Raw genomic sequence first — 25,119 nt, forward strand, 5'->3', positions numbered from 1 at the left:
GCGCGGCATTCAGAAACGTCGGCCAGTTTCCAGCATCAAACGGCTGCCTATCACAGGCGAAGTATTCAGGGACATGTCAGATATTCTGGCCTCTTCACCTTTCGGTCTCCATGTCAGTGTCGTCCTGCAAGCAGCCATACATCTGGCCTTCTACGGCTTCCTGCGGCCAGGCGAGTTTACCTGCAGTAGCCCCTCGGCACGTATGCTGTGCAAGCACCATCTAGTCAGGTTCGAGGACCATTTCATCTTGCACTTAGCGGTTTCCAAGACACAGCAGCTTGGCCCAGGTACGGACATACATTTCTATAAGACCTACAACCGCTGGTGTCCGGTTACTGTCCTCTCCCGCTTGTTGACCCTTTTGGCCGATCAACCAGGGACTGGCCCACTTCTACCCTTTCACTCAAAACCTCTCAACGCAGCCCAGTTCATGGAGCATGTCAGGATACTCCTGGGCATCCTTCACCTCAATCCTGCGCACTACTCAGGACATTCATTCCGCATCGGGGCAGCTTCAACGGCCTCCCGCCAAGGGGTCCCGGTCCATGTTATCAAAAAGTTGGGTAGATGGAAGTCCTCCTGTTTTGCACGTTACGTACCCAATCCGCAGATTGCGATGGCCCAGGCCTTTGTCAAACTTACACAGTAACAGTCTGGGTTCAATAAAAATGCTTCCCCTACCTGAGTGTTTTGCCCCCTTATTTTGGTATACCGTACGTTAGACCAGGGCACACTTTCAGGTCCATTTCAAGTAAGCGAGTTTATGTTATCCTTGTCTTTCATCCTTATCCGTATCGGTCAGAGGGCTCTACACCATAAATAGAAAGGCCAGTATGGTGGCCTGAAATTATGGGTGGAGCCCGGTGGTATATAAGCAGCCGTTCGCCCATCCTTCCTCGTCGGTTCCGGTGCGCGATACCCGCCCACCCGCCCCTTTATCAGGCCTTTACTCTAGCACACTCCTCATATGAGTACTCATTTCACCCATTTCATATTTATTTCATTTTAAGGTATGCCCCCTTATTTTGGTATACCGTACGTTAGACCAGGGCACACTTTCAGGTCCATTTCAAGTAAGCGAGTTTATGTTATCCTTGTCTTTCATCCTTATCCGTATCGGTCAGAGGGCTCTACACCATAAATATATATATATATATATATATATATATATATATATATATATATATATATAGGAGGAAGTGATGGGCTCTGCCACATGATCCCTGATGACATCAGGCGTTGCTGACGAAGCACGTCAGGTTCCATGATACATGCCACGTCACTTCCACCATTCGTTGGAATGCAGGTGAAACGGCGTCCCTGCCATTTCCTATGAGCGTGAGTTCTTCTGTTTTGTAAGTGCAACTTGTAGTTTCTATACAATAAATTATTTTAACATTACCGCACTATGAGGAGCCCTGTTCTTTCTTCTTGATCCATATACCATTTTCACTTGGCCGTCATGCCATTTCCTGAGCTGCTGTTTTTGGAGATCTGTCTGCTTTGCTGGTTTTGACTACCTGTCATGAGTGTCAATTCCATCTGGTGAGTAGGATACTGGTGGAAGCAAGTGCACCATTGAAGACACTATTATCTAATTTTTGGAACTACAATTTTTTGAAGAATGAGAAGACATGGTGGTGGATTATTAGACATTTATTCTTACATATTTTTTTGTTTAATTTAACATGGTATGAAGAGGAATGGTGCCCCATCATTGGTGTCAGTTGTGGATGGAATAGTGCAAGATTGGGGCAAACAAAGAGCCAAAGTTTGGAGGCCACTGGTATATCTGAATGTGAGATAGGGACCTTAGTATATAAGCTCCTTGAGGACAGGGATTGAAATGAATGTACAGTACAATATATATGTAAAGTGTTGTATAAATTGTTGGTGTTATAAGTACTTCAAATAAATACATAAAAATAAACACAAAATGGAGCTAGTTCTGTTTTATATTTTCACGTCTTCGCTTGCTTATTAACTGCTCAAGCTTGTCATGTGTATGAAAAAAAAAGACAATTTCTGTAAAGTTTTCCCCAAAGTTTTGCCTGTGGCTGCTGTGCTGAGCGCACATCGAACACAAAATATTGACACAACACCTGCGGAGCGTACACGAGCTATCGATAACGGGTGTCACTGAGGCTCAGAGTTCAAACACTCGCCGAAGACTTTCATGTTTGTAAACAGTATTGATCTGCATAATCAACTTGCCATTAGGATGACGGATTAAATGAGGACGAAGAGAGAACATTTGGGAGATTATATCCGGAAACAGTTAATTAAAAGCAAAGCCACAATCCGAGACTGTAAGCATCCAATTAGTGGCATGATGCAAAGATCCAGGCAAACTATTCCTTTTTTATGCTCTAAAGGGAATTAAGAAAAAAAAAAGTCTCATTGTATTCTGGCTGCGGTTTTGAACGCCGTGAAGGATTTTTTTTTTTCATCCTTAAGGGCAAGCTAACTTCTCAGGGTATGTAATATACAAAACAAATCTATTTTTTACTGGCTGTGTGTATTATTCTCTTATAGTTATCATATTTTATGCTTCATTTTACACTTTTAGCACACAAAAGTAAAAAGCTTACAAGCTGGGAACATCAAAGAGGAGTAAAGAACAGGTAGTCACTCATGCTGGCCATAGACGCCAGATGCTATTGGACGTGCTGCGGATGGAAAGAGGTGGGCAAGGTACCCTGGAGATGCCACTGACACTTAGGGAAAGTAACAGACAGTGTTTTTTTAGACTGTCTAAACGCTCTTTTTTTTGAGAGGCCTCATTAGGTGGTGATGTTTATAAAAGACATGAAACATTACCTGATCTGAAAGCCAATTTTCCAAGCTAAATTTTAAATTATCTATAGACAAACTTGGAAGGAGGGGAAAGCCGGTTATAAAATTATGCTTGCCCTTGTGACTCCAGTTTATAAAAGTTTGCAGGACTTGATTGGCTCGGTAGGTGGCAACAAAATGATCTGTGAAATTTGCTCTGCCCTAGCTAACGGGAACTTTTACAGACTGATCTACTGCCCTATTAATGACAAATACCCCAGAGCAAGTTCAGAGAGGTGTAAAATAAAGAGTACCTGTCCAGAGAAGACCCCAGTGGAATTTATCCCCAGTGGATTAGACGGGGCCCCTGGGCAAAATTGTGGTTGGGTCTTGCGGTTTTGGTGCAGACGAAGAATGCAGAACTGAATATGTGTGCAACAAGAGGCATGTGCATAATTTTTAGACTTAAAGGCCCTTGAGCTCCAAGGTCAAAATAAAATGATGGAGACAGCAAATATGCATCAACCTGGTTGGGTGGCACATGGACAAACACTTGTCACCTGTAAGTACTAGAGCACTGCGCAACACTGAATGCATCAACAAAATCACTGATTTCAAGACTTTCTGAAGTGAAAATTGAAGCGTCACACCATTGCTAAGAGGCCCAGATACAAGTTTATATCAATAAAGTCAGTGGGTAATCCAACATGTTTTGTGGTCCAAAAATGGCCACTTTTTCAGGGCTTGATGAAAAACAACCACATACAAGGTTTATGTATAGATAGTACCCCTGCGCTACTATGAGATATTCAATGTAAATGCAAGGTACTGCGGACACCGTATGAGTAAACAATTCTCAAAACAGAAATCAGTATAAAAAAGGTGGTGTTGCGCACCTAGCTACAATAACTCAAGTGAGAATAAAGTGCTATGTGTAATTTAATACAAATGTGACTGTTCCTATATGGAGGTCACAGTTGCATATATATATAAAACAGCCAAAAAATAAGGTGCAAATTCAAATACAATACGTGTATAAAGTGCTCACACGCTATTAGATATCATACACAGGGACAAATTCCAAACATTGAATTGCAAAAATTAAAAGCAATTTATGTGTATAAAAAATATAAATATAAATCAGAGTCCATAGTGCAAAGGTGCAATTTTAGTGCAAATTATCGTGAGAGCATACAGTGAGGATTTCTTAAATAGATCACATCTGGTGATGGTGTGAAAACAATTGTGATATATTCAATGTCAGCGACACCCGTGAAGTATGATAGGTAATTACCTTACTGCTGTAAGATAAACAGCATATAGGAATTATATAGGAATGTTCTTCTTATATAATGGTAACTGGTGTTAGCAGGGTTTGCTCTTATTCCTTTCCGGGGATGGGTGCCTGAGCTTCATTCGAATACTCGGTATCAATAGTTAGAGAGAGAGAGAGCCATACTAGGTGTAGTATTTTGGAATCAATGTGTTGAATTTATTAACAAAAAACGTACTCACATTAGATTAATAACAGCAATGCAGTGTATAAACAAGCATCGTGCTCATGCCAGACGGCACTTCCGGTGTCCGCATGCCTTTCTCCTACACGTTACGTCACTGTCACGTGACTTCAACGGGGATGGGCTATAGATGGCGGAAGTGGGTTTAAATAGACGGATGTTCGTATTCAATTAACGATCCGCCATTTCTTTGTAGACCATGACGGAAGTATTAAGCGGCCATTTTTCAATCGTTTAAATCTAAATTTAATTACCCGTTCACAATTCATTTGTAGACCATGGCGGAAGTGGTATAGACAGCCATTTTTTATAATTCAGCAAAGAAAAAAAAGAAAAAATGAAAGGGGAACAGCAAACAAAAAACCTCATGGTTTTTAGATATAGAGCCATATATCGATAATTTTGTATCTCTTAATAGGTGACTTACAATATTTTGTAAACAGATGAAACTAACACAAATAAATATTGGAAATATATATATATATATATATATATATATATATATATATATATATATATATAGTGTATTACTGTTATCAGGTGTCAGCAGGAAAAATACATCTGCATAGATCTACCTGACAGACAAGACTAATCGGCCATTGTCAAAGATCGATATTATTTTAGAAAAAATAAAAATATATATATATATTCATCCCCATTTATAGGACATTCTAATACAGCAGCTTCGCATTAAAAAGAGCACTCAACAAGGGAGAATTGCAGAGAAAAGGCCAATAAAATATAAAATATTAAAACCTCAAAAATTCTATTATAAAATTTCATATCTAAGCAAAATATACATAACATTTTTTTAAAATAATTTGAAATAATTTCTGGTCAAGAGAGAAGGTTTTCAGTTGCAGGCTCCGGAAATGACGTCTATACATAGACAATAATAAAATAATCATAGTAAAATATCAGAATTCATCTTGGGATTAAAAATCACTGATGAAACAGTTGAGATCAAACTCTATATTGAGTCCCTTTGGGGAGAATGTGTCCAGAATAAAAATCCATTTCGATTCGATCTGACTAAGGGTTCTCACTTTGTGACTTCCCCTCCAGTGTCTTTTATATGGTACAATCCCCCAAAATTTTAAATGTTTAGGATCTTTTTTATGGTGTGTGGTGAAATATTTGGACACGCTATGTTTGTCATACCCTTTTAAAATGTTTTGCACATGTTCTTTGATTCTCACTTTTAAAGGTCTTTTTGTGTGGCTTACATATTGTAGGCCACGACTACATTCAAGTATATAAACTGCACCCTCAGTGTTACAGCAAACAAAGTCACTGATTTTGTTTATTTCCAGTACTAGTAGAAGTAAAATTAAAGACTTTTTGTACTGGATTTTTGGTTTTAGTGCATGCAAAACATCTTTTACACGGGTAAAAGCCTTTACCCGTGAAAAATGTATAACCGTTAGTTGGAGGGTCTGGGATGTTTTTGACTATTATATCTCTTAGGGTAGGGACCCATTTGGATGATAGGTCTTCAAATCTGTATCGTTCAGCAAGATGTGCCAGTGTTTCTTAAGAATTTTTTCTACACTTTTGGATTGGGCATTGTTCTCCAATTTAATTGCCAGGTTATTGTATCCATCTTCCTTCTTTTTCTTATCTTGAATTAATTCTCATCGGTCCATATTCTCCACTTCTTGTATCTTCCTTTTGATTTGTCTACCATCATACCCTTTTTCAATAAACCTTCTCTCCTGACCAGAAATTATTTTAAATTATTAAAAAAAAAATGTATGTATATTTTGCTTAGATATGAAATTTTATAATAGAATTTTGAGATTTTAATATTTTAATATTTTAATATTTTATTGGCCTTTTCTCTGCCATTTTCCTTCATTGGGTGCTCTTTTTAATGCGAAGCTGCTGTATTAGAATGTCCTATAAATGAGGATGAATATATATATATATTTTTATTTTTTCTAAAATAATATCGATCTTTGACTATAGCCAAATAGTCTTGTCTGGCAGGTAGATCTATGCAGATGTATTTTTCTTGCTGACACCTGATAACAGTAATACACAACAGTAATATATATATATATATATATTCCATATTTATTTGTGTTCGTTTCATCTGTTTACAAAATATTGTAAGTCACCTATTAAGAGATACAAAATTATCGATATATGGCTCTATATCAAAAAACCATGAGATTTTTTGTTTGCTGTTCCCCTTTAATTTTTTCGTTTTTTTCTTTGCTGAATTATTCTCGTTTTTTCAGTAGACATAAACAATTGGAAAATGGCTTTCTATACCACTTCCGCCATGGTCTACAAATAAATTGCGGACTGGTAATTAAATTTAGATTAAACGATTGAAAAATGGCAGCTTAATACTTCCGTCATGGTCTACAAAGAAATGGCGGATCGTTGATTGAATACGAGCGTCTGTCTATTTAAACCCACTTCCGCGTCTATAGCCCATCCCCGTTGAAGTCATGTGACAGTGACGTAATGCGTAGGAGAAAGGCATACAGACACCGGAAGTGACATCTGGCACAAGCGCGATGCTCGTTTATACACTGCATTGCTGTTTTTAATCTAATGTGAGTAAGTTTTTTGCTAATAAATTCAACACATTGATTCCAAAATACTACACCTAGTATGTCTCTCTCTCTCTAACTATTGATACAGAGTATTCGAACGAAGCTCAGGCACCCATCCCCGGAAAGGAATAAGAGCAAACCCTGCTGACACCAGTTACCATTATATAAGAAGAACATTCCTATATAATTCCTATATGCTGTTTACCTTACAGTAGTAAGGTAATTACCGATCATACTTCACGGGTGTCACTGACATTGAAGATATCACAATTGTTTTCACACCATCACCAGATGTGATCTATTTAAGAAATCCTCACTGTATGCTCTCACGAGAATTTGCACTAAAATTGCACCTTTGCACTATGGACTCTGATTTATATTTATATTTTTTTATACATATAAGTTGCTTTTAATTTTTGAAATTCAATGTTTGGAATTTGTCCCTGTGTATGATATCTAATAGCACGTGAGAACTTTATACACTTATTGTATTTGAATTTGCACCTTATTTTTTTGGCTGTTTTATATATATATATGCAACTGTGACCTCCATATAGGAACAGTCACATTTGTATTAATTTACACTTAGCACTTTATTCTCTCTTGAGTTATTGTGGCTAGATGCACAACACCACCTTTTTTATACTCACATACAAGGTTTGTGCTAGTAATCACAGTGGAAGAAACAGAGTCTAGTTCACTTCTAATATTTTCTAATTTTTTCAATAAAACCCTGATGAATGGGGGGATTTGTTAACCCCCAAGCCTCATTGGCTACTCTTTGTATTGTCCCCCTGACTTTTATTGGAATAAAGTTGTTGCTTGACCCCAGCTGAACGTGTTAAATATTTTCTTCCATTTCTACTTTTATTACATTACACTACAAGCCAAGAAGACCACAGAGATCCTTTGGGGTGCAGAAGCTGCCTGCCCTGGAACCATATTCTTTTTTTTATATTTTTATTGAAGGTTTTATAACATACAACACTTATAACAACAGTGCTTACAGTATACAAAAGGGATTTCGAATGACATAAAGTTATGCATTGCAACAAGGCATTTCAGTACTCTACATCTGTAAGGGTATATCGCTGGTAGCCCCAGCCCAACAGGCACATTAGGCTTGATCCCCTGTAGGAATCTACAAGAAATCGGAGTCCCTTGAAACCATCGGGGGGGGGGGGGGGGGGGGAGCAAAATCCTGTCAAACAACTTAACTCCCCTTGTCTATTTAGGCTGTTTCGGGTTCAGCTAACCAAGTGTGCCAAACCTTGTCGTATTTCTTTGGGCAGCCCCTATGTGAGTAGGTATCCTTGTATAGGGGAAGACTGTTATTCACCAGGCATTTCCATTGCACTATGGAAGGGGGTTCTGGCTTTATCCAGTGCATAGTGATGTTCTTATGAGCATAGAAAAGTAATAGATTAATCATTGTGCGTTTAGCAGCAGAGGGCACTATGGGTTCAATGAGTCCCAGTATGCAGACCTCCATAGCAGAAGGCACAGTAGTCAAGGTGACTTTTCCAATTAATTCCAGCGCCATCTCCCAGTATTGTTGGACCTTTGGACATCTCCAGGTCTGGAACCATATTATTTACATTAATATCAATTATTTAAAATAGCAATGCCAATAGGATAACCTTACAGGTCCAGCTCTATATTTCTACTTTTCTCAAATATTCATTACTTTCCAAATCACTGGCTTTCAGCAAGTAAACAGAGTGGAAAGGTCAGTATTAAAGTTATCTGTATACATGGTCTTGATCAGTAACTAAAAACTGGCAGTCAAGCTAAGGGTGCTTGGGCAACAGCAGAAGCAGATATAAAGGTAGAAACAGCCTTTGGAGACATTCTTGGCCCCTTTCGCCCCAGAAGACTTTTGGAAATCTGAACCACCAAAAATAATACTGCAATTTGGATTTGGGGTTGGCCATCTGAATCAGTGAAGTTTGGTCTGAATTTACCATCATCCTAAATTTGGGATCAACTCTAGGCATTAATTCAACTCACGTGGCTCAAGGTTAAATAGGGATGTTAAAACATAATGTTTTGTATATGACTGATGTGATCTTAAAGTCCCCACTCATGTTTAGGGATGCTTGCTCCAGTTTGATGTAACTAGCATCTTTTTTGTTTCTTATGAACAAGTTGTCCAAAATGTGCACCTCACTGCCTCAGAAAGAATATATTTTCTCCTTAAATTGCAGGAAGACTGCTGAGTTATAACCTGCACAGGTTACCCCCTGGGCCATACTTTTGTTGAGTGGCTGTTTTACCACCTCAGTGCTCAGGTCTTTGTATTCTTTACTACACTGCTCTGCATAATACAAGTTGCTTTGCTTATGTTTTTGAGTTAGGTTTTGTGGATGTACAAGTTTCAGTCTAAATGAATGTAAAAAATTAAAAGTGCTTCAGAAGTTGCAAAATGAAAATAAGCATCCAGGCCCAGAAAAAAAGACAACTGGAGATGTGAACTTAATTTGGAATGACTTAGGAAGCAAGCTTTCCTCCAGTAATTTGGCAGAATTTGGTCTGGATTCTTATTTTAATAATGGAAGCTCCTGATGCAGGGGAAGTCTTTTCCAAAACCTTGAAATGTAAGCCTTGCTTACACTTATGTTGCCCTCCGAAGAGCAACCTGTGTTGGATCTCTCTCATTATATCTCCTCCTTACTGGCTGTTTCAACCTCTTAAAATCCCCTCCCATGGTTGCAGGGAGCCCCAATTCAGTTGAATGGGTCATGTTTGGCAGGCAGTTACATAGTTACATAGTTAGTCAGGTTGAAAAAAGACACAAGTCCATCTAGTTCTGCCCCCAAAATGCAAAAGCAGAATTAATTTTTTCTGCAGTGCGACATATGTATACCCCCCTCGCCTGCATTTCAGGCTTAAGAGGGTGCATTTGGGGACAGTAAAAATAAACTCAAATTTGCCCCAACTGCAAGTGTACACAAAACAGTTTTGTGCACAATGAGAAACAGATTTACTCAACATGTTGCTGTCCAATGGATCATTTATTGTCTCTCTTTTGTTTTTAAGCTGTGCTATAGGTATGATCTTTTTTGTATTACTACATTGGTCAATGTTTGTATAATGTAAATATGTATATCTCATAACTGATGGATCCCTGGGGAAGCTGAAAATCACTGTACTATTCAACACTACTACAGTGATAGCTTCAATCTTCAGAGTCCTGCTGGGGTTCTGTGCAAGAGGCTTCCCCTTTGTACAGAGAACGCCCTCACTCGACACCTCCTCCATTCATAAAACCAGTGAGTAATATGCATTCTCTGATTGTATTGTGTGGAGAGGAGGGGAAGTAATGTCATGGTCTCCAATCATTGAACAAAAATGTGAAAAATTTTATGAATTCCAGCAGTGGTAAGCATGTGACTCTATATGGTCAGAGTGCAGAGGGGAAGCCACTTGTACAGAACCCCAACAGGAGTGGGATAATTGTGATTATCACCGTTTGCTACATTGATATGTGGCTTCCCCAGTGGTCCAGCAGGCATGAAATATGCATTCTTACATTGTGCTGATCTAGACCAAAGTAAGTATGCCATACTTAAAGTGGTTCTAAAGGCAGAAGGTGTTTATCCTAAAGCGTTCTATGCATTAAGATAAAAAAAAAAAACCTTCTGGGTGCATCAGCCCCCATCAGACCCCCTAATATTTACCTGAGCCCCATCTCGATCCGGCGATGTTGCATGAGAGACTTTGCTGTCTGGGACTCTGTTTGGCTGAGACACATCAGCAGGCACCATTGGCTTCCGCTGTTATCTACCAAAAATCAGTGAGCCAATGAGGAGTCAGAGGGGGGCGGGGCAGTGGCTCTATGTCTGAATGGACAAACAGAGCAGCATCTCGGCTCAGGTGCCCCCATAGTAAGCTTCATGCTGTGGAGGAACTCAGCAAGACTGCCAGTGGGAGGACCCAAGAAGAGGAGGATCGGGGCTGCTTTGTGCAAAACCACTGGACAGACCAGGTAAGTATAACATGCTTGTTCATTTTAAACAAAAAAAAAATAGACTTTAGTATCACTTTAATGTGCAGATTTAAGCCCTTGTACACACGGTCGGAGATTCCGACAACCAAATCCGTTGGAGTAATTCCGACTGATTAATTCCGGAAGAGGTCCGGAAGTGATGTCGCATACACACGGTCGGTCTAAGTTGTCGGAAAATCCGATTGTACATAATGTGATGACGTTATTTAGTTATGACGGGACTACGTTCAGGCTAGTAGCCAATAGCTTTGGCCTAGGAATTTGATCTGAGCATGCGTGGCACTTTGTCCGTCGGACTAGGCTACACGTGATCGGAGTGTCCGATAGGAGCATTTTGTCGGAAAATTTTACCGGCAAGTTGGAAAAGTTGGTCCGTCGGATATTCCGACAGAAACAGTCCGATGCAGACCACACACAGTCAGAATATCCGACAAAACGGTCCGACGGAATCTCCGACCGTGTGTACAAGGGCTAAGAGTAATCTTGCTAAAAGGCATTGAACTCACATATCTTGAACTTGGGAGATTACATCAACCCATTAAATCATTGTCTGGGATCCATCGCCATAAAAACCCAACCTTAAAATATTTACGTGTCACTTCTACATGCCTCTTCTGTTTCTGAGTGCTGCATGCCTCCTCCACACTGCAGAATCAGAAGGCCAGATAAAATCCAGGCCAGCAATAACTGCCCCTTATATTTGTATCTTCATAGGTCCTGGTAGGTATATGTACAGAACCGATGCACATTTACCAACCTTGGAAACATCGCTACATCGCTACACTGGGCAGCTTGAGCGTGTAAAGACATAGGTAATGTTTATTTTCTTAGTTACTAGTCTGTTCTCTTGAAGGCGCATGGTACCCATCTTCAAATATGGCCAAGAACCCAGCTATGGCTACTCAGGTAAGAGGTGATACTTTCCATTGGAGCCCTTCCCTACCAGCTCACTAGAAATTCTACAATGTAAAGGGCACTCCTGCCAATGTCCCCTCACACACAAGCACATATATAAACATACACACGTACACACACACAAAAAAAAGCTTGTAAAGCATTCCTAGCAAGACAAATTTACAGCATTGCATAATGAAACTGCTGTCAGTTTGGCCTTAATGTTCCTTTATCCTTTAGCTAACAGCGAAACTTTTTAAATATTAAGTGAACAGCGTATGAAGGCTACTGAGAAGGACATCGACTTTGGCCTTCCATCTGCTGCCTGCATCTCCAGAGCTTCTCTCCTTCCCACGATACGACGCAGATGTTCTGATAATACGTTCAATAGACACTTTCGATGAAATGCCTGTGTCTAGGAGAAAGCACAGATTCCACAATGGCTTGACGTATTCGCACGCTGAGGCTGTGTCACCGGCAGCATGCGGAGACAAATTCTGCCAAGTGTCCATCCGCAAAAGAGGACCAGATTATCACTTAGCCACCGAATCACATCTGATAGAATTACATGACTTGGAGTCCATCCAGGAACAGATGCTGCTGCATATAATACATTAATAAGAGACAGTAAACCAAAGCGCTGTGGTTGAGGTCTAAGATATTTCACGGCTCTTCTCCTGCCAGCTGCCCAGAATTGCGCATCTCACTTAATGCAAAAATCATTTATAGTTTTGGGAATCCATTCGCACCAAGCTTACATTTTTAACAATTGCTTTACACAAAGTTCACAAAGATGCAGTTGAAGATTTCAGGAAATGACCAGAACAGAGATGAAGGGAAAGATATATATTTTTTTAGGTTTGGTTTCAGTGAGTAGAAGCAAAAATTTATGCCAGGCTGTTATTTCTGCCAACGAGGTAGATTTAATGCCAGCCCCAGCACCAGTTGTTACAAACCATAGTTGGCAAGTGTAGCTTCACCTTTAGCAGCCCCCTTACCCTTAAGGCAAGCAGGCCTACCAGTACATGATTGCCCTTGGGACTTATTACACATTGCTTTGGTTGCTAGCCAAGTGGCACTAAAGATTGGGCAAGGATATACAAAGGAGTACTCATGGTCCTTGGGGTTGCCAGGCATGATTCCAGATGTTCCAGCAGATGCATCACCAATGTCCAGAGGCTGGCAGAGGTTAGAGCAGGTAGCAGACAATAACGTAATCCAGGGACAAGCAAATATTAGGGCAGGTGGCAGACAAAAGGGTAATCCAGGGACTTGCAGAGGTCAGGGCATGTGACAGACAATAGCGTAAGTAAGGAACCTGCGGAGGTCAGAGCAGGTGGCAGACAATAGCATAGTCCAGGGTCAGGTAGAGGCCAAGGCAGGCGGCCGACAATTGCATAATCCAAAAATGGGTAGAGGTCAGGGCAGGCAGCAGACAGTATGGAATCCAAAACAGGCTAGCAAGGGTCAAACCCAGGAGTCAAAGTAATAGAGAGTAGCACCAGACCAGACAAGTCAAGATCCCTAGGCTTATGATGTTCAGACACAGCACACAATCAGGGCAGAAGAGGTGGCACAGGCTGCACCAAGCTGCTGTCTAGCAAAAAGGCCACTGTGCTAGGGGAGCAGCGCTGTTGGCTAATAGGAGCAGAAGAGGTGTTGTCATCAGACCAGGAGCAGTGTGTTGTATGCCCCATACACACTATCAGTTTTTCTGCTGAGTTTTTCCTTCAGATTTACCAAAACCATATAATATGAGGTCAAACCTTAGGAGTTTCAATATGTATGCAATCAGGCAGGCCCTTGAACTACATGGTTTTGGTAAACCTGAAGGAAAAACTCAGCAGAAAAACTGATAGTGTGTATGGGGCTTTACACTTATAAAAGCAAAGAAAAGAATCACTGCTCCACTTTTAAGGTCCAGAATAGGGTTTTATTTTAAGTCACCGGGAGAAGTCAATGCATTTCAGTAATTACAAAGGTCCCTTTTAGGGATGAGCTGAACACCCCCTGGTTCGGTTCGAACAGACAAAAAATGTGTTTGAACCTGAAGGGCCTGGTATGGAATTTGGGGGGGACCCCCACGTAATAAAAAAAAAAAAATTGGAGCGAGGTTTCCATTAAAATCCATACTAGACCTGAAGGGCCTGGTATGGATTTTGGGGGAGGACCCCCACACCATTTTCTTTTACGTTTTGGCGCAGGGTAAGTAATTAACCACTTTAATACACTGTGTCATATATACTACACTGCCTGCACTGACTGGATATAGAATCTACACTAAAAGCAGAGTATACAGTGGTGTGAAAAAGTTTTTGCCCCCTTCCTCATTTCCTGTTCCTTTGCATGTTTGTCACACTTAAGTGTTTCGGAACATCAAACCAATTTAAACAATAGTGAAGGACAACACAAGTAAACACAAAATGCAATTTGTAAATGAAGGTGTTTATTATTAAAGGTGAAAAAAAATCCAAACCATCATGGCCCTGTGTGAAAAAGTGATTGCCCCCTAAACCTAATAACTGGTTGGGCCACCCTTAGCAGCAACAACTGCAACCAAGCGTTTGCGATAACGTGCAATGAGGCTTTTACAGCGTCCTGGAGGAATTTTGGCCCACTCATCTTTGCAGAATTGTCCTAATTCAGTTACATTAGAGGGTTTTCGAGCATGAACGGCCTTTTTAAGGTCATACCACAACATCTCAATAGGATTCAGGTCAGGACTTTGGCTAGGCCACTCCAAAGTCTTCATTTTTTTTTTCTTCAGCCATTCGGTGGTGGACTTGCTGGTGTGTTTAGGATCATTGTCCTGCTGCAGAACCCAAGTTCATTTCAGCTTGAGTACACGAACAGATGGTCGGACATTCTCCTTTAGGATCTCTTGGTAGACAGCAGAATTCATAGTTCCTTTTATCACGGCAAGTCTTCCAGGTCCTGAAGCAGCAAAACAGCCCCAGACCATCACACTACCACCACCATATTTTACGGTTGGTATAATGTTCTTTTTATGAAATGCAGTGTTCCTTCTACGCCAGATATACTTGGACACACACCTTCCAAAGAGTTCCACTTTTGTCTCATCGGTCCACAGAATGTTGTCCCAAAAGTCTTGGGGATCATCAAGATGTGTTGTGGAGAAATTGAGACGAGCTTTGATGTTCTTTTTGCTCAGCAGTGGTTTTCTCCTTGGAACTCTGCCATGCAGGCCATTTTTGCCCAGTCTTTTCCTGATGGTGGAGGCATGAACGCTGACCTTAACTGAGGCAAGTGAGGCCTGCAGTTCCTTGGACGTTGTTGTGGGGTCTTTTGTGACCTCTTGGATGAGTCGTCGCTGCGCTCTTGGGGTAATTTTGGGCGGCCGGCCACTCCTGGGAAGGTTCACCACTGTTCCATGTCTTCGCCATTTGTGGATAATGGCTCTCACTGTGGTTCGCTGGATTCCCAAAGCTTTGGAAATGGCTTTATAACCCTTTCCAGACTGATAGATCTAAATTACTTTCTTTCTCAATTGTTCCTGAATTTCTTTGGGTCTCGGTATGATGTGTAGCTTTTAGGCTGGGTTCACACTGCTGCAGGGGGAGATCCGGATGTGATTCGCACCGCAAATCACATCCGATCTCCGTAGCGCTGCGAGTTCAGCCATACAGATAGTATGGCTGAACTCGCAGCGGTCCCGCAGCAAACTCGCACGGGACCCTTTTTTTCGTCCGCAACAGAATCGGATCGCATGGGCGTTCACACCATGCGATCCGATTCTTGTGCGAGTCGGCAGATCGCACTGCGATATGCGATCGGATCTGGGGGTGTCATTAACATATCATTGACACTCCCAGCCGTTCGCATAGGGCAGTGTGAACTGCCGGCGGGAGTCGTGCGATACGGGAAAACGCCGCGGATTTGCGGCGTTCCCGCATCGCAGCGGTGTGAACCCGGCCTTAAGGATCTTCTGGTGGACCTTACTGTGTCAAGCAGCTCCTATTTAAGTGATGCCTTGATTGTGAACAGGTGTGGCAATAATCAGGCCTGGGTGTGGCTAGAGAAATTGAACTCAGGTGTGGACAACCGCAGTTATAGTATGTTTTAACAAGGGGGGCAATCACTTTTTCACACAGGGCCATGATGGTTTTGATTTTTTTTCACCTTTAATAATAAACACCTTCATTTACAAATTGCATTTTGTGTTTACTTGTGTTGTCCTTGACTATTGTTTAAATTGGTTTGATGTTCCGAAACACTTAAGTGTGACAAACATGCAAAGGAACAGGAAATGAGGAAGGGGGCAAACACTTTTTCACACCACTGTATATATTTTAAATACACTGCCACTAACTAACCTGCCTGCCTAATCTAGCTCAATCTCCATCCACAGTCACAGTATAAACGGCCACTATCTAAGCAGCCATATATAGTGTGGGTTGTGGACTTAGTCCCCTCGAGCCATGATTGGCTAAAGGCCTTTTGCCAATTATGGTTCTGGCAGAGCACGTTGTGATTGGCCAGAGCATGCAGGTTGGGTGCATGATTTGGCCAATCATCAGACATCAATGCACTGTGATCTCGCAGTGCATTATGGAACGTTCCGCGGGGCTCTAATTTGCAGCAAACCATCCATAATATTCGCTGTTTGGCTAACGGGCGGACACCCGATGTTTCGAGTCAAACCCTAGTCCCCATTCTTTAGAGCTATAAAAATTCAGTATAAGACAATAAATATAGTAAAACTGGTATCTAGTCTACAACAATGTCATAAAAATAATTGCAGTAAATTATAAATTAACGTAAAGTATATCTATAAAAATAAATAAATAGTAAATAAAGTATCTACAGTATATAATTGCAAAATACTAAAAGTAGAATATTAAAAAAATGATAATCTTTTACTCTTTTATTCTTTTAGTATTTTTATAATTACATAGATATACTCACCTGTGATTATTTTTAGAATACTGTCGTAACTGTATACAGTATATTACCAAAAGTATTGGGATGCCTGCCTGTACACACACATGAACTTTAATGGCATCCCATTCTTAGTCTGTAGGGTTCAATTTTGAGTTGGCCCACCCTTTGCAGCTATAATAGTTTCAACTCTTCTGGGAAGGCTGTCCGCAAGGTTTAGGGGTCTATGTGAGGTCAGGCACTGATGTGGACAAGAGGGCCTGGCTCGCAGTCTCCATTCTAATTCATCCCAAAATTATTCTATCAGGTTGAAGTCAGGACTCTGTGCAGGCCAGTCAAGTTCCTCCACCCCAAACTCTCTCGTCCATGTCTTTATAGACCTTGCTTTGTGCACTGGTCTAAATCATTTGGTGGAGAGCGGATTATGGTGTGGGGTTGTTTTTCAGGGGTTGGGTTTGACTACTTAGTTTCAGTGAAGGGAACTCTTAAGGCGACAGCATATCAAGACATTTTGGACAATTTCATGCTCAAACATGCATGCAAGTTTGGGGATGGCCCCTTCCTGTTCCAACATGACTGCTCACCATTGCACAAACAAGGTCCTTAAAGACATGGATGAGCGAGTTTGGGGTGGAGAAACTTGACTGGCCTGCACAGAGTCCTGAACTTAACCTAATACAGGGGTGCCAACCAGTGGTCCATAGAGCCCTCTGATGTGGCCCTCGACCTCCTGCTCTGGGATAGCGGGTTGGCAAGCCCAGATTGTGGGTTGCCAACCCGCCATCCCAGAGCATCAGTGTTGTGAATAAATCCACTGGTAGAGCTTCTGTTAAAAAAAAAGCCACTGGTAGAGGAAGCAAGCGGCTGCAGAGCTGCATAAGCCAATTCTTCCTGTATAGCACCAACTCCTATCACAGGCATAGTGACACCAAATGCGATCTGCCTGGGACAACAGCCAGCGATATCTGAATGGAAACTGTTATTAAAGGTAAGTTTATTACTTAAATCACAGTGTATATATGGGCATATCTTTTCTGTGGTGGTAACTGGGCTGCTTTCAAACTGATCCACAGATGTAGCGCAGAACACCTGCATCTACACTGAGCCATAGACTTTTGTTATTACCTGCAAGTTTAGTGCACTTTCAGAAAATGCAAACCATCCGCAGGATATAATAGAAGTCTATGGCAAAGTACAGCTAACCTGCAGGAAAGCCACAGGTGAACTTGTCTGCACCCTCTGTGTGGGTAAACCACAGCGCATCAGCGTGAAAACAGCCTTAGGCCCCCATTGATACTATCGGTTTGACCCTTCATTCACCTCTATCAAGCCGCAGATGTAAATGGACTTGTGGCCATTTACACCCCACTTACCTCCAATCCGATCCGTCCCCTTCTATCTGGGCAGATGGGATCCAAGGACCCATAGAGTAGAGTGGGGTGTATCCGTGTCGGCTCTGCATATGCACAGTAGACATGGAACTGTCATCTTTCTGCTCCCCTCATTGTGGCCTGCGACCAGTTACCAAGTCGCTTAAGTGGCCCTCGCTCTTCGAAAAGTTGGGCACCCCTGACCTAATAGAACATGTTTGAGATTAATTCGAGTGGAGATTGTGAGTCAGGTCTTCTCTCCAACATCAGTGCTTGACCTCACAAATACGCTTCTGGAAGAATGGTCAAACATTCCCATAGACACCGACAGTAATCCCATAGTCACTTATGCAGACAGCAGAGGGAAGAGAAAGGAGACAAAAAAAAATCACAATTAGTGCTTTGGATTGGGGCTATAGATCAATATGCGCTGTTCATTTTTTTTTTTTTCATTTTTGAGGTTTACAGAAGGAAACCTTTTTGGTGACCTGATGATGTTTCCTAAAATGTGCCAGGGTCCTAAAATGACCATCACACCTGCAGTACTGTGCAAAAGTTTTAGGTAGGTGAGAAGAAATGCTGTAAAGTAAGAATTCTTTCAAAAATATTTATTTTAATTGTTTCTTTTTATTAATTTACAAAATGCAAAGTGAGTAAACACAAGAAAAAAAATAAAACAAATCAATATTTAGTGTGACTACCGTTTGGCCTCAAACCCACATTAATTCTTACACTTACACACTTTGAACACTTGCACAAAGTCAGGGAATTTGTTGGATTATAGTCAGGTGTATGATTAACTAATTATACTAAGCAGGAGCTAATGATCATCAATTCCATTTGTAGGTGGAAACACAATCATTAACTGAAACAGAAACAGCTGTGTAATCGGCTTAAAACTGGGTGAGGGACAGCCAAACTCTGTTACTAATGTAAGGGTTGCAGAAGACAGTTTCACAGGTCATACACCATGGCAAGACTGAGCACAGTAACTAGACACAAGGTAGTTATACTGCATCAGCAAGGGCTCTCCCAGGCAAAGATTTCAAAACAAGATGGTTTTAAGGTTAAGGTTTTAAGATGTGCTGTTCAAGCTCTTTTGAAGGAGCACAAGGAAACAAGCACAGTTGAGGGCAGTAGACCCAATTACTGTCCCGAGAACTCTTGCTAGAAGTGGTCTTCATAGAACAATTGTGGCCAAAAAGCTATACCCCGACATGGAAACAAAAGGTTAGGAGACTCGACTATGAATGAAAACATAAGAACCCGGGGTGCAAAAAAATGTCAGCAGGTGCTCTGGACTGATGAGTTCAAATATGAAATATGTGGCTGTAGCAGGAGGCAGTTTGTTCTCTGAAGGGCTGGAGAGCGGTACAATAATGAATATCTGCAGACAACAGTGGAGCATTGTAGAGGTTCCTTGCAAGTTTGGGGCTGCATTTCTGCAAATAGAGTTGGAGATTGGTCAGGATTAATGGTGTCCTCAATGCTGAGAAATACAGACAGATACTTATCCATCATGCCATACCATCAGGGAGGCATTTGATTGGCCCCAAATGTATTCTGCAGCAGGACAACGACCACAAACAATCTCATTAAGAACTATCTTCAGCTTAAAGAAAAACAAGGAGTCCTGGAAATAATGATTTGGCCCCCACAGAGCCCTGATCTCAACAATATTGAGTCTGTCTGGGATTATATGAAGAGACAGAAGGATTTGAGGCAACTACATCTACAGAAGATCTGTGGTTAGTTCTCCAAGATGTTTGTAACAACCTGGCAAGCAGGCGCTATTGTTTTTGAAAAGTTAAGTTGCCTGAAGCCACAGTTGGGCTTCGGGACTATTTCTCTAAATTTCTGGTTTCAGTACCAGTCCACCTGGGTTGCACTGGGTTCTCCTTGACTGCAGGTGTCACTGTCACCGCCGGCAAGAGCAGAAACGCAGTCTAGCTGGGTACATTGAATGCCACTTATCTCTCGGGACCAGCCCGGTGGGAGTGTTTTCCTGCTGTCCATTCTGGGGGTGGTATTTAAGGTACCGACGCCATGTTGGCGGGGTTATTATCTTCTGTCTGTTTAGTTCTGGTATTCCTCCTGACCGAGGCCCATGGCTCTCCTGGCCAGGGGTGTGGAGCTATGCATCCTGAGTCTCGGGGCCGGCTGGCCCGAGGCGACGCAACTGCAGGGACAGGCCCGAGCAAATTTTGGGCCCTACTGATCCAAGGATGGTCCGGTGCCCTCTCATCTGAAGAGAGAGGCCCAGCAACTGAAGAATCCCAGGGAAGGACTCTTTCAGAAGAAGACCGCCCACAAGGCTGGTTTCTCTGAAGGAGCCTGGAGGCTTAGTTGAAGGACACAACCTGGATCAACTCATATGGTATCACCGGATCGGTTGAGAGAAACTGGTACCGTATGTCAGTTCTTTAAATTTATCCACATCCCTCAGTAACGCACAAGTGTATCTCATACGTCTGTGGCAGAGACTTTATCGAGCACCCCACCGGCTGCTAGGCCTAGTGAGAGAGGTCTATCTGGGGGTTGTTAAATCCAGTTGTGAAACAGTTTTTATTCTCTGGATTTTCTCTCAAGACTTCCATCTTGCAATCTACGTGCCTGAACTTACTCCTAACCCTCAACCCTCTATTGAGAGACTTTGTTTTATTCGAAATAAATAACCCAAAAGAGGATTCAGTGTCAGTTTCCACATTCTTTGGGCAATCTATCATGGGAACCCCAAGGCGGAGAAGCAAGCAGGTAAGGTAACGGTAAGCCCAAATAAAACCAGCAGCTCCTTCGGGGGTCAGTGCTACACAAGTGTACCTAGAAGAATTTATGCTGTTTTGAAAGCAAAGGGTGGTCACACCAAATATTGAATTTTTCTTCTGTCCATTTACTTTCTGTTTTGTTGTTGATAAAAATAAACTATTAACATTTCTGAAAGCATTCTTAATTTAGAGAATTTTTTTACCCCTGCCTGAAACTGTGCATATGAGATTGTTAGATATTTTATTCCAAAACCTTGACCATTCATAGGCTATACCAGCTTCCACTCTTCTAGGAAGGCTTTCCACAATATTTTGGAATGTGTCTGTAAGAATGTGTGGCCACTTGTGAGGTAAGGTATTGATGTTGGCTGAGAAAACCTAGCTCGCAACTGATTTTTCAACTTATCTCAAAGGTGTTCAGACAGTAGGGTTGAGGTCAGAGCTCTGTGTAGGCCACTTTATTTGCCTCACTAAACTGGTCAAACCATGTCTTTATAGAGCTAGCTTTGTGTACAGGTGCCCAGTCATGTTGGAACAGAAAAAGGTCTTCCCCTAAGCTGTTGGAGATCATTTTAAGGGGTTTCCACATACTATCAGCCATACGGTGTACTTCTGTGACTAAAGTATATTACAAACAAAGTTTCAGATTCTTCTTCCTGTTTGATGAGAGATACTGGGATGTTGCCTCCTATGGACATCATTTACTTACTTCAATGTGGATTACTGCCACCCTCAGGCCATAGGGCCTAGGCCATACTATGTCTCCACGCACTCACAGAAGGGCAGTGTGCTCTTTTTCAACTGGTGGCATACCTGCCTCGAAGTATGGCTATAAAGTAATTTTAAGAAAGTTGTGCAAAGTACACATTAACTCCACCAGCTTGTTCTCTCATCACACTGCACTGTACTTTATTCTGCCCAAATGCACAGAGAAATGCTCCCATACTTTAGATAGCAAAGCCCTCTAGGCTTGGTCTAAAGGTGTGCTCTGTACTGCTGCTGGCTTTCATTGGGGTCTTGCCTCCGTCCTGTATTCTATAAAAGGGAAAGGTTTCAGATTCTAAAGGGGATCCGAGGAACAATTATAGAAATTAATGGGGATAACACGCAACTAAATATTTGTTGGGACCTATGGTCAGCTCTGGAATACCGATTCTCTTGAAGAACCCTGGAATGTGAACTTCTCTGTTAGAGCATTGCCAAGCCTAGACTTTTCTCAAAAAGACTTCACCTGTGCAGGTAACCTGGGGCAGCCACAGTTAGGTTTAGTTAGGAAAAGAACGTACGTAAAAGTTAATTTAACTGCTCTGAACCTGGTCTGAAGTTATTTAAGGGGTGCATGTGAGGTCTTGGCATATCACTAAAGAACTTGGGTTTATGATCACGATATGGGGTATGTGTAGCATCACTTAGACAAAGTAATCACACGGAGAAACATGGAAAACATGATGACCATCACACCCTACCCTTAAGCCTAGTACACACCAGTAGTTTATTTTGTTTCAACCCAGCAGGGCTGAACGGAAAAAAAAACTGACAGCTCAGAAGGAGCCGATGTACTAACTATTCAACGTTAGTACAGCGATCTCCCATGCTTTACATTGTGTTCATCCCCCCACCAGAGCACTGAGAGTGGCTGGGAGTGCTGATCAGGAGCCAGTCGGGCTAAAAAGGCAGACCTTTTTAGCTCATGCCCCTTCGGCAGAAGCCAGCCAAATAACTGACTTTTGTTGGACTAACTCCAGTACACATGGGTCGAATGTCAGCCGGTTTATATTGAACCGTCTGATGCTGCCCAGCATTCGGCTTGTGTGTACTAGGCTTAAAGGATATGTAAAGGTTTGTTTAAAAAATAAAAATAAATAACAAACATGTCATACTTACCTCCTCTGTGCAGTTGGTTTTGCACAGAGTGGTCCTGATCCTCCTTTTCTTGGGTCCCTCAGTGTCGCTCTCCCTTGGGGCACTCATGCAGGCACGCTCCCATGTCCTGCTACTGTGTCCATTGACACAGACAGCAGGACTCAGCCCCAACCCCCCGACTCCCCCGTCTTTGGATTTAATTGACAGCAGTGGGAGCCATTGGCTGCACTGCTATCAATCTATCCAATCAGGACCCAAGACATTGGCTGGAGCTGGTATGTTCATTGCTGTCTCTGGAAAGGGGGGTTCTGGGGTACTGCTGCATCACAGGAGGTTTCTCACCTTAACCACTTCAGCCCCGGACCAATTGTCAGCCTAAGGACCAGAGGTCTTTTTACAATTTCGCACTGCGCTGCTTTAACTGGTAATTGCGCGGTCATGCAATGTTGGATGGTATTTGATTGCCTCTGCGATTTTTACTTTTTGCGATATAAATGGAAAAAGACTGAAAATTTTGAGAAAAATATATATTTTCTACTTTTTGTTATAAGAAAAATCGAATAAAATCTATTTTAGTCATACATTTAGGGCAAAATTTATTCAGCCACATGTCTTTAGTAAAAAAAATGTCAATAAGCGTATATTTATTGGTTTGCGCAAAAGTTATAGCGTCTACAAACTAGAGTACATTTTCTGGAATTTACACAGCTTTTAATTTATGACTGCCTATCTCATTTCTTGAGGTGCTAAAATGGCAGGGCAGTACAACCCCCCCCCCCCCCCCCCGCAAATGACCCCATTTTGGAAAGTAGACACCCCAAGGAAATTGCTGAGCCCATTGAATATTTTTTTTTTTGTCCCAAGTGATTGAATAATGACACAAAAAAAAAAAGTTTACAAAATTTGTCACTAAATTATATATTGCTCACACATGCCATAGTTATATGTGGAATTGCACCACAAAATATATTCTGCTGCTTCTCCTGAGTACGGGGATACCACATATGTGGGACTTTTTGGGAATCTAGCCGTGTACGGCACGCCGAAAACCAATCACTGCCTTCAGGATTTCTAAGGGTGCACATTTTTAATTTTACTCCTCACTACCTATCACAGTTTCGAAGGCCATAAAATGTCAAAATAACACAAAACCCCCCCAAATGACCCCATTTTGGAAAGTAGACACCCCAATGAAATTGCTGAGGGGCATGTTGAGCCAACTGAATATTTTTTTTTTGTCCCAAGTGATTCAATAATGACACAAAAAAAAAAAAGTTTACAAAAAGTTGTCACTAAATGATATATTGCTCACACATGCCATAGTTATATGTGGAATTGCACCCCAAAATATATTCTGCTGCTTCTCCTGAGTACGGGGATACCACATATGTGGGACTTTTTGGGAGTCTAGCCGCGTACGGCACCCCGAAAACCAATCACTGCCTTCAGGATTTCTAAGGGTGCAAATTTTTAATTTTACTCCTCACTACCTATCACAGTTTCAAAGGCCATAAAATGACAAAATAGCACAACCCCCCCCCCCCCCAAATTACCCCATTTTGGAAAGTAGACACCTCAAGCTATTTACTGAGAGGCATGTTGAGTCCATGAAATATTTTATATTTTGCCACAAGTTGCAGGAATATTAAAAAAAAATTTTTTTTGCACAAAGTTATCACTAAATGATATATTGGTCACACATGCTATGGGCATAAGTGAAATTACACCCCAAAATAAATTCTGCTGCTTCTCCCGAGTACGGAGATACCACATGTGGGGGACTTTTTGAGAGTCTAGCCACGTACGGGACCCCGAAAACCAAGCACCGCCTTCAGGATTTAAATATAAAACACTACAAAAAAAACTGTTAGCGATCGCAGGGATCAGGCCTGACTCTGCGAACGCTGCAGTTATGTGTTTAGTGTTTTGTAAGTGGCAGTGATCGATCGATACTGCACTTGTGTAGGCTGGGCGGAGGGGCAAAACGCAGGTGCCAGTAGGTATCTGGGCTGATCCCGCTAACAATGCGTTTTTTTGGAACCCTAAACTGCTGGGGACGCTAGTATAGATCTGATCAGATCAGATATTGATCTGTTCAGATTCTATACCACTACGGGAGGTGTATGCTTTGCGCATGGGTGTTAGCGGTAGTGGCACTAACCTAGCGATGCCTGGGGCGATGCAGACCCTGACCCTAAAACCTAATTGATATTACCCGCCGGGTGATCAGGGGGTTAAACCTTTATTGGGTAATAAATGGTGGGTGCCCTGATGCTATAAAAAGCTAACTAACTAACCAGAGTCCCCCGTAACACTTTTACGGTGATCACTGGTGAAAGGGTTAACTAGGGGCAATCAGGGGGTTAAAATCTTTATTAGGTAGTATATGGGGGTCCCTGGCGCTATATAAAAACCTGACGGGGAACCTAAATAACTAACTGGCTAACCAGCGTCACCAGT

The sequence above is a fragment of the Lithobates pipiens genome, unplaced genomic scaffold, assembly GCF_037356315.1.
Source record: "Lithobates pipiens isolate NorthernLeopardFrog02 unplaced genomic scaffold, aLitPip1_a1.2 Scaffold_25, whole genome shotgun sequence".
Classification (NCBI taxonomy): Eukaryota; Metazoa; Chordata; class Amphibia; order Anura; family Ranidae; genus Lithobates; species Lithobates pipiens.